Source organism: Molothrus ater, chromosome 1, assembly GCF_012460135.2.
Source record: "Molothrus ater isolate BHLD 08-10-18 breed brown headed cowbird chromosome 1, BPBGC_Mater_1.1, whole genome shotgun sequence".
In the NCBI taxonomy this organism is placed as follows: domain Eukaryota; kingdom Metazoa; phylum Chordata; class Aves; order Passeriformes; family Icteridae; genus Molothrus; species Molothrus ater.
In genome coordinates this window covers 99,379,943-99,392,034 of record NC_050478.2, presented here as the reverse complement: position 1 = coordinate 99,392,034, position 12,092 = coordinate 99,379,943, and positions in this window count along the sequence as shown.

The following is a 12,092-nucleotide window of genomic DNA, read 5'->3' as shown; positions in this document are numbered from 1 at the left end:
TTGTAGAAAAACCTTCCTCTGTATCTTCGTGGCTCCCTAAAGGCCTGCACACCACCATCCAAGGGAACTGTTCTTTCTAACGACTTTTGCTGAAGGGCTTCAGATTTTCTACTAAGATTAAGGATTTCTGGTGTTTGATCATGTTGGTTTTGCCATTGAAAATCCTTCAATGTGGTTGGTAAATTATTTGCTGTAAGAGAGAGAGTGCTTCTTGTGAAAAACGGAGTTCCTTCACTCCAACAGATATATGATTTTTGTTTATTTTAGTGGTTTGGATAGGTATTAATACCTTGTTTCTCTCTCTGTAGTCTTAGTGATTTAGTTCCGGGTTTGCTAGGGAACAGCCTTGGATATGAGTATAGGGAAATACAATGCAAATCATAGCTAGCACTGTTGTCTACTTGACTTTCAGTAAAAGACCCTTGGGAAGTATGCACTAAACAAATGTATTAATATGACAGGATCTATTTCATTGGGTTTGTGTTCTGAAAGACACGGTGAAATATGAAATTCACCAAGCAGGTAGGATGAAGTAAATTATTTGAAGCAAACCCCAGATGATATAATAGCTCAAATCCATGAAAATCAATAGCAATGCACAAGGCCTTTGAGAGACCAAATTCTCACTGAAAACTTCATAAATTCTGTTTCTTTATTTGAGAGCTTCTATTCTGAGTACACTTTCCACCAAATCACTAAAAGCCTTCCTGTTACACAGCAAGGCGTGATTTCATTTTGACAGACTCTTTATTATTTGTATTTATCTTTATTATTTGTACTGGGGGCGTTTGCTTTGTTTGATAGAATTGATAGAATTGACCATTATCAAAAAAGCTTTTAAATTATGCTAAAGGCAGTTTTTATTTCTTTATGACATTTACATTTAAAACCAAAGAAATATTAGTTACTATAATAAAGATTTTTTTTGGCTTTGTATTTTATCCTACATATGACATACATTTCTGAAGTGGAATGTAGGCTTCTTCTTTTCATATTATAGCTGTTATCAATGCCCTTCACTGTGATAGTCTTTACTGACATAATTTTTTGCTTTCTTACAAGCAGCCTATATATTTCCAGGTTCAAAATTTTATAGATGTTTGATCAGATCTTTTGCCAAGGAGCAAGAGATCTCACGACTGTAAGTCTTTGGGAAGTGTTCATGTCTTTAATATGCTTCAGATGATTAATATTAATGGCTCTGGTGCAGTGGAGACCATGTGGAGGTGGCTCACACTGTGTGCAAGAAGGAGCTCGGGACATGGCTCTGACTTATCCCTTCCAGTCACTGTGCTAAACTTCCAGTCAGTCTGAAAGGAGAGAATAATATCTTCTCTTTAGTTCCTCAGCACTGCTTTCATTGCTTGTAGTGAAAGCTAAGTAAAGATAATGACTGTGTAGTGTCAAAGTAATTTTCCTTAATATATATTTAGACTCCTGAAAAATATTATCAATTTTTGTAGATCCTCACTTCTTTTCAAAGGTATTGGTTGTTATAGACCCTTATTATGTATTTAGGGTAAGTAAATCTTTAGCCTGCATTTGTATACATTGCCTTAATTACTTTCACAAAGTGCAAATGGAGTGGGAGTGCTTGTGTTTGTGTATTGTCCATTTAGAAAGTAGGTCATGCCAGTGGCATGCAATTGTGCTTATCAACCCCGTGGCAGTGCAAAGGCTCCCTGCTGCTGTGTTAATACTGAAGCAAAGCCAAGGGAGCTTATTTTCAAAGACAGACAAACACTAATCCTGCAATGACACCGTTTTATTACATTGTCAAGATGTCTGTGCCTTCTTCACTTCCCGTGACATAAGGGGATCGGTATGGACAGCTGGGTGTCCCTGCTCAGAGCTTACTGGATGTGACACAGGTGTGGCCTGGAAATAGCTGGTGTAGCTGGTAGCATGCTGCTCAGAGCTCTGACTTAGGAAATAACCTCTGCTGAGGTTACTCTGTCACATTAACTGGTGTCATGCACCACCTCTGAGGCTTCCAGGCTGAGTTGGACCCTCTCCAGCCAGCTACAAGCTCAGGCACACGTCTTGACTTGTCTCTGTAGACACACCTTGAGTAACTGAATGACCACTGGAAGACTGCAGGTGCAAATATTTGACAATTCTTTCCTTCTGTCACTGTCCACAGTATTCTGCTCAGCTCAGATAGCAGAGAAATATTCTTGTTTGCCTAAAACCAATTAGTTAGAGAGAGCTGCTTGCACCCCTGTGGGTTTTCTTTTTTAAAAATGCAACCAGGAGTCACAGGCATGGTTGAGCAGTCCACTGTATTAGAAATGAATGTGGCAGAAGTTCCTTTGCAGAGAGAATTCTAAGTTAAATTTGGTGTTCTTGTGATTTTGAGTGAGTAGAGCTGTGATCTGAACAGCTGGTCCAGATGTGACTTGAATTCTGTCTACAAACTGCCCCTTTTTTAAGACAAAAGTATTTGAATACGTCAGAGTTTTTCACATACAGAAAAGCTATTTTGCTACATTCTGGAATATCAGCTAATTAAGCTCAGTTTTAGTTCCATTTAATTTTGATAGAAATAGATAATTTACATATTCAAAAAGATTTCATTTAGTAAAAACCAATTATTGTGGGTGAAAGAAATATGGGGTAATGATTCATTGAATTTACTGCTAGACAACAATCTCATCATACTGTTTAATAAAAAAATCACTGCTTAGTGCCTAGTTAAGACGTGAAAAAGCCATTGCACTGTTTAATGCACATCAGAAGCAAAGTGACAATATAGGTCAGAAACTCTACAAGACTGGATAAACTTTTTTGATTGCCGAATAAACAATTTATATATTTTCATCACATTGAAACTACTTAGCTTATAAAAATCAAATGTTTAAAATTCTAAATTAGAAAGAGACACAGAACAAGCTGACTGTTGCCTGCAGGAAATCTTCCAGACTGTTTTCTGACATTCTAAATATAAAATATGCCATATGAGAAATGTCTGATTCATTCTGAAGCCTGTGATGAATGTTTGCCAGGAACCATTGACCACTGCCTCATCTCAAGTGGAATCAAATTGGAAATTTTACAGAGAAAGCAAAGACAGACCTCTGGAGTTCAGTATTTAATCTAAGTTCCTTGTGCACCTTTCATCTTGCCTGAGCAGATAAAGCAATTTTTTTTTTTCACAGTTTGGTGAGAAATGACCACTGTCAGCTGTACAGTGAGTCTGTAAATGTGGAAATATAATTGTTGGGAAACGAGGACAGTGAATTGTTAGGAAAGTTGTCCACCCTCATTTTTTTTCCATTCCCTCGTTTTCATTCAACCCTTTTTTTTTTTTTTTCCCATGCAAAGACTGGGAAAACCCCACCCCAACTCTTTGTTTATTTTAAAGGCGTTCTGTCTCCTGCAAATATTTTAATGGGACTTGTCTCTTTTCCTGAGATTTTTGCAATAGAAATTTCATATAGAAGTCGAAGCTCTGCTGTTAAAATGCTAGAACACAGCACTGGCATGGAAAGGACAGATAGATAAAAAAGTCCATACAACATACCAAATTTGTACACTGTTTAGCCATAAAACACACACACACACACACACACACACACACACACACACACACACACACACTATCTTAAGGTATTTTGAATACTACATAATACAAAAAAAAATTGAACTGGAATAAGAAATTGAATGAAACATTCCTAAGCATGGAAACATAAAATCCTGTGAGATTTAATTCACAGTCTGTATGAAAGTTAAAGAACAATAGCAGACAAAGCAACATCTAAATGTGTGGTCGCATTTGCAGATTTGCAACCTGCCATTCATACTAACATTAAATGTGCAAATTTGTTAGCATTTTCTTGTGCATTTCCTGTTCTTTTCAGAAACTTCTGGGTTTATTGCTGGCTACTGTTCATGCTTTATTTGTGTGAAAACACTCTTTCTTCCTCACAGAAAAACTAAAACATGGGAATTTCAATTTAAAAGGTCAAGTCAGTATTTGTTGCCTTTTAACTACAGCTTTCTATTGTAAATTGTTGCTGAAAAATTAATTGGAAAGAGCCAAGAGGGTATTCTTCATGACATTATTCCAGGGCGTAGTTTTCAAGCTGTTTCCTACAGAGACAGAAACACATTACAAGTTCTGTCCACATGTAAGATAGCATGCACTGGGGCATAATGATAAGCAGATGGCATTATTTGCAGTGGAAGTAATAGCAACCAGAAGCATTTCTGCCTACATTATTTTGCAAATGTTTTTATATTATGTTGTGTTAAAGTCTGGAACTTTATGTGCTTTTCCATTCTAAAGCATAGGTATTGATAGCAATTGATGAGAGAGCTGGTGGTAATAAGTAAACAGAGTAGTTATTGGGAAGTAGGTGGTGTTTAAAAACAACACAACCACAGCAATCACTAGAAAGAGACAGAACAAGATAGAACAAATACTAGTGAAATACTAGTGAAATGTTCCAGAAAATGGGGGAAAGATGAAATTGGATGATGGTCTTGTGATTAAAGATGTTGTTTTGGAAAATCTTTACATGAATATGCCATTCAGAAAATCTGAAGCGTCTAACTCGTATTACCAATAATATTGCCTAATTTACCACCGCCATCTGCCTGGCAATTATTGCTGGAAGTAATGCATCCAAGGCAGATTATTTCAGAGAATGACTCTATAGTTCATGGATGCATTGTAAGATAGAATGTATTAGGGAGATTCCCAGGCTAGCAGAGACCTAAATCACAAATTCTACATGCACATGTGCACACACAATTATATGCAGGTGTGTGGATAGATACACAATATATCTCTACGTGTGCACCTATACATAATAGTATAGAATTGAGTCTTATGCCATTCCACTATGATAGAGTATTGCCAGGTTAGTACAATGTTCCCCTCTTGAGACTTAAATAAATCTCTGTGCTTGAAAAAAAAAACCAAAAAAACCAAACAATCTATTTAGAATAGTATTAAAATAATTTCCTTTGCAAAGGTATTTTGTATGAACTTGAAGTTATAGTTCCTCTAGATATATGACCTCATGGCCTTCTGCACTTGGAGCCAGACTGCAACATTTTTAGTGTGAACAATACATTGAAAGAGATGGTGTAGAATGGACTTACATCTGTGGCAAGTCCCAAAGGGATTCAGCCTCCAATGGGCTGTATGCAACAGTGACAGTACCTGCTGGAAGACTGCAGCATGTCCTCCCTCTGGCACTGGCCTGAAACAGCTGGTGTGGAAAAGGATGGGCAATGAGCACAAGCCAGCCTGTTCCCTGCTGGGCTGTGGAGCACAGCTAGCTGCTTTCCTTCTTACCCCTGCAGTGAAGAGCAGGATGCTGTGCCTCCATGGACTTCAATGGGAGGATGACTTCAGAAACTCTGCATTCACTGCAACTGTCAGCTGGGAGGAAGGACAGAGATGAGACCCTGCTGTACATTCTGCTGTACATCCTGTTCCAGAGAGGGTACAGTCAGAGGGAGAACCACCATACTCTTGGGAACTGGAGTATTTTGAGTGAAACTAAGTCTGTGCATTTGATCAGAACAAAAATGAAATTATTTTGGAACCAAGTATGAGAAATAATGCTGCCCCTGTAAACTCCTCTGTTAAAAAACTCAGTAACAATAACAAAAAAAAATGATAATGCATACACAAAATTATTTTATGGTCTGTCCTGGGGTGACCATATCTCGTGTTTTGGACATTGTTCCAGTGATTCTACCACTCAAATGTTATAACCTCTCAAATGTGATAAGGTACCTTGGTATTATTTATTCGTTCCATGGTAAGGGCAAGAGATCTGAGAACAGAGAACAGTTACTGCAACATAGTGTACAATCCTTGCACTGTATAGTTTGTAGTCTGAGCAGGTGAAAGACTCAAGACTGGAGAAGGTTTTCATTTTGTGTAGGTGAAAGAGAGCTTCTACCTCAAATCTGGCGTTTCCTGATGTCTGTGGAGTTTAGATTGCACTCTGGAAAAACTCAGAGGTATGTCTTCAGTTATGTAGGAAGCTCTCTAGCACTGAAAGCAATAAAAACTGCATCACAATACATGATTATCCTTGTTTCCATGAGTTGCTCAAGGATGTAAAGGGCCAAGTTTGAAATCAAATTAGTGTCCACCAGATGATTTAGCAACAAGAGTGACAACTGCAGTAACCTGATTTCCTCTCTGGGGTTCAGCTAATACCTCTGTGACTGTAAAATACCTTACAGAAATACAGGGCCTCTATGTTAGCTGTGTTGAGTACTCACTCCTGACTGGTTAGCCATGTCAGCAGGGACATCAGCAAGGACAGCATTTCACTCTTCTTGCTGGCTCTGTCTGCAGTTCAAAGCTGGATGTGTAGCTGAGCTGCTAATGTGACACACATCTGCCACAGTGACTTCAGCAGAGAGACTCTAAGAGCTAAATGACAATCTGAGAGAAAAATGATACTGTGAAGAAAACCAGTTGAAGTCCTGAGGAAAGTCCTTCACACCTAAGATTAAGTAAAGTATTGTCTATGTCAGCTGAACTGGTGCAATCAGAAAAAAGCTGTAACAGAATGAAGAGAATTATTCTCTTGTACTCAGAGGAAAAAAAGAAATCAATATAAGAAAAAAGCCAATTGCAACATCTAAAGTCTGTAACAATTAGTTCTTTAATATATGGCCTTTTGAAGTGCCAAAATAAACAACATATTTTAAGCTGGACTTTTTTTTTTAATAGATATGGACTGCTTAATTGTACAGAAGCAATTATGTAAAGCTAAAAGGATGTATTAAAAAAACCCCATTCCTTTTCAAGTCCAACATCAAGTCTTATGAATTTGAAGTACACTATTTTCATAAAAGATCCTGTAAATCCCAGCATGGTACACAAGCCTAAACAGAGCTGTTATATTGAGCTTGAAATCAATGAGGGCACTGCGCTGTAAACAAAGGAACAATTTGCCCCAGTGAGCACAATTAAGTTTGGTTCAGTCTGGGATGTGAACTGTAGTCTGTGTGAAAATCTTCTCACAGAGCTTCAGACCACAGTACATCTGTTTCTCTCACCTAGCTTGCCTGGTTCCAAATGGCAAAGTATTAGCTAAAAAACAAACAAGACGATTTTTAATACATTATGCTTCCATGAAATAATAAAGCTAAATACTGTTTTTGACAAATTGATATCTAGCTATTGACCTACCATATGTGATAATGACTAAAATTTAAATAGAAAATATTATTTTAGGTCTTTGCATATGAATATGTAAGAAATCTACTGCATTGAAGATGGAGCACTTGTCATACAATTCAGAAAATATATCAATAATAACTTTGAATATAACTGTACATACAGGAAGAGTACAGCAGGATCAATACACATAGTCCCAAACACCACCCTCATTTTGATTCTTAAAATCTTCTCTTCCTCTACATATAAGTGATATACAGAAAATCCTGGGTTACTGATGCAATTTTTTTTCAGCAATCTTTATGACTTTCAGAGGATCAAGGTTGTATCCATATGTTCTTGAAATTTTCCCTGCAGTGTTTTTTTTGCAGCCATAAGTGGAAAATGAATTGCAATGGATTTTATAGGAGCATGTGGGTTAAAACTGGCTGAAAGACTATAAACAAAAGATTATGAGAGTGACTAGGGGAAAATATCTAGTAGGGTAATGAAGGGTGCAGATTCAGGATTGCTACTATTTAACATCTTCATTAGCAATCTGGAAGAAAGAATAAACAGCATGTTAATGAAATGCACAAATACTAAATTAGGAGGAGTCACAAATACTATTGAGGACAGAAACATAATCCAAAGGCCCTAGGGAGAAATGTGGCAGGAAATAACAAAGCACTACTCACAAAAAGCATACTAATACATTAAACCTAGAGCAGTGTGAATCAATGAGGGAAAATCCACAGCAGCAGTAACACTGGAAGAGATTCTGGGAGCAACATATTAAATATGTGGTGCAATGTGACAGGCTGGCAATAAAAGCCAATATATTCAGTGCCACATATGCAAAAGCAGAAAGTCATGGATCAAAGAGGCCATAGCTTTAAATGTTTCTCTACTAACAGAAAACGGAATATTCTGTTATGAGAACACAAGAGTATTGATACTGAAGGAGACCCCCTAAGTCAGCATATCTATGCTCAGTTGAAATATTAAGTGTTTTGGTTGAAAAAAAATCTGCAAGAAAGAACAGGAAGAAGTGATATATAAATTTATGGAAAGCCTCTGATGAGGATGAAGTTCAAGATGGGTTAATGGCAGGAAAAGTAACTGGCTATGCTCTGAAAAGCTTTTAAACTTTTTTTCAGATCGACCACATTTTCTTCTGTAATGAAAGCTAGCAGAGGACAGGCTGGCACTTAACTTGCAGAAGGAAAATCATGCACACTTTCCTATTGGTAAAATGCTTTTTCCCCACCCGTCAGTTACATATAAATTGAATGAAAGGAATCCATTGTGAAAAAATTGGGATCAATACAGTTCCTCACACTGTGTTAAATTTATACCTGGTATCACCAGAAAATTGCTTGGTTCATTTGATTTTAGTTTTGATTTTGGGTTTTTTTTTTGAGAGGTAAGTAGGCCCCTCAGAAGAAGAGAAAGAGAAAATGAAGTTTATCCTCATTTTTTGCTGAGTTTTTTTTAACAAGACTTAAGTCTGTATGTTGCATGAGTTGCATTTTCTTTTGAACAAGCAAAATGTCCTTTTTTTTTTTCTTTGCAAGATGGAGGGATACAAAGAAAAAGAACAAAATACAAAACCCAACAATAAAACTAGTTGTGCCATTAATCTAACCCATGCTAGATTTGTGTTTTTGACACTGCATGCATTCTAGCTCTATCATACTTTTCTACAGTTCACCCAGAATCTAGTAAAATTGTAACTGAGTATACTCTGTTAAATCATGCAGTAAACAGTACAATGACAATGAAGCCATAACTGATTAAAGGTCCTTGACCCTGGGAGTGATGCTGCTTCTAGAACAGTAGAAATTGAATTGATTATTATTGTTTGTTTGTAAAAAATGGGAAGGCATGGTTAACATTTATTTTTATGCACACTCAGTAATATGAACAATATGGAAGAGTGAATAATCACTCCTCATTTTTTTCTTCTCACAATAAAAGTATGCAAGAGTAGAAAATGAAAGATCAGCAGCTGGTGTAAACCAGAGAAAAGCATTATTCCACAGTATGTGTAATTAAGCCTCAGAACTCAGAACTCAAGAGAATGGTGCAAAAAGAGGTCAGAGAGGTCATGAAAGATAGGGGTATGGAAGGGCACTGAGAAGAAAGTTTCACATGAAACTTGTTGCTCTGAAAGTCCCCGAACTTCAATTTACCAGGGACTATGCATTAAAACCTCAGGGGTCACTCTGTGCATACTCACTGTCTTATGCTGTTGCATATGTGTTTCTACCCACACACGAGATATGCTATAGACCTTCTATTATTAAGTTGATCCAAGGAAGTATTTTTTAAGCTGAAAGTTATTATTAAGCAATAACAATCACAATGAAATACCCTGTGAAGGCACTTTTTAAAAAACACAAGCATAATAGAGGGAAATTTCGAAAGTGTACACATGCACACACACAGCAAGGGTTGGGAAAACAACAGAATTGGGAATTATGAGTACTTTTTGGATGAAAAGCAATGTTAATTGGGTGCCATCTTAGAAACTGCTGTTTTGCCATCAGGACCTGCATTAGGGTGCAAACACTAAGGTCTCTGAACAACTAAGAAACAGTTTTGTGTTTGAAAAATAACCAGATTGCCAAAGTACTTAAAAAATTTAGTCTTCAGGGACTTCTCTCCACAAGCAGAAATGCATAGGATATATTGTATAGGAGTGGTAATAAAATTTTGTGGTTAATAAAACACTTTTGGGAGTTTTAAGGGGACTATATAGGGACACATTTGCTCAGTACACACTGGGTCTAGTCCACGGCAAAATCAAGCTTGTTTAAAAAGATAATGTGGAACTGGGTTGTAGCAAGCCTGAAGTGGTGGGAAGGGCCTTGCTCAGAAAAGCTAAAATCCAGCAGATGCTCTTGGGTGTGCATGATTGCTTCTATAACTTGCTGTGGGTTTGCTAGATTTATGCATCTGTCTAGCTTCCTTATGGTAGGTGGAAGGGAATGTGCCTCTCACACTGCATCAGTGAAAAAGCACGACATTATATCTAAGGAGTGTTAGACTCACTTGCTCAGCTCTTCTTTTCCTATCTCCAACACCCCACAGATTTTGAAAGCTCTGTTAAAACTGTTAGGTTTTGGTGGGTTAAATGTGCATTTCAGTTCTCTTTGCCAGGTGAGGAAAATAATTTCAGGTTTAGCAATTTGCTATTGCTTTCCTTATAAAAACCTCTAAAGGTTCTTATAAGGAAAACAATGGCAAATATCTAAAAATAAGTAAAAGAATAACTTTATGCCTGACATATAGTATATGGTAAGTTATGATCCCAGAGGGAAGATTAACAAAGATGTCATAAATTGTAGGCTCTATCTTATTTATAATAAGTTAGAGAATTCATCTCCCAGATAGGTTACTGGGACATGAAATAGTTTATTTAATTATTAAACTTACTTGGATTGACAAGACTTCTGACATAATGTAATTATTTAATGCAATGTAAAAATGTATTCATGAAATATCTGGTTTCTATGAGAGGGTGAATTTTTCTTCTTTTATGTGGATTCTGTGAACTCAGTTGAATTACTTTTTTTCATAATATTTTCAGAATGTATTTAACTAGAAACCTGTGTAATTATATTTATTACTCCTGTAAAGGCTGAAGAAGAATATGTGGGGTAAGAATATGTAGTAATTTAGTTATCAGCTTTACTGCAGCCTTTTGAGGAGCTATATCCTTACCTGTACCTGCACAGGTGTTTCCTGAAAAATATTGGTCCTTGATCTATTTCAGACTGCAAGTAAATGACAGTGCCCTATTTTTATAGGAGGATCCACTCAGTTTGATTTTCATCCCAGAAAAACATCCTCATTAGCTCTGGTTGTGGGCTGGCACTTGTTACAAAGAGCTACTGATAGAGAAAGGTAACATAGTAAATAAAAAATGTGCATATCAATGAAGCCACAGACAGGCATATTTGGGGAACAGAAGATGCTAATTCGTATGCGTGTAAGTTTGCCTGTTAAGTAAATAAAACCAAATAATATTAAACACCTTTGATTATGAACAATGATATTTGTATCAAATTCCTTCCAACAACTGATCAGCTTTAAAAATTCATTGAAAGTTTATTAAAAAATTGTCCCACATAGAAAATTAAGCTTTTCATGGTAAGACATTTCAGCTTGGTATTTTTCTACAGTTCTGTGTCTGAAAGGCATTGCTTTTGTCTCCTTTCCAATTCTTCTGCTCCAAATGACTGATTCCCCTTTCTAGGCTTCATCTGGCTCCAGCTGGTTCCTCTGGAAAAGGAGGTGCAGGATGCAGGTGCTTGTCTTCAGAGGGGCAAGGCAAGCCTGGCAGACTGGTAGGTGATGGTGGTGGGAATGGAGAACTAGGATAACTTCTCTGCTTTCTGAGCCTGAACTGCCCTGCAGTACTTACCCTGTTCGTGATTGGTAGATGGCTTCACCACATGACACGACTAAAAAGAAGCTCTCTAATATATTTTTAAAAGCTCTCTAGTATTTTTTCTCTGTGGCTGAGATTGCTGCAACACACAGGCTCCTTGGCTTAAGCCAAATTATTAATACAGCCACAAAGAATATTTTGCAGTTGCCAGTTATTTTAATCTTTTTCTGTACTTAATTTTGGCCAATGAGTCTTGGCATCAGCCATGAGCTGTAGATCATAGTAGGTCCTGATTTCTCAGCTCCCTGAAATGCTAAAGAATTATGCCAAAATTAGATGAATGCTTCTTTATTGCATCCCCATGCCTTTTTCCACTCAAGTAAGGAGCAGAAGATGGGCACACTTACATATTCTGTATTTGTCACTGAGTTCTGACTATTGCAGTAGAGTATACCATTTTAACCACAACAGCAGCCACCAGTTTTTAATATAATAAATATACCTAAAATACACTGGAGCAAATCTATGCTAAACTTAATAAGTAAATGGAAGATAAAC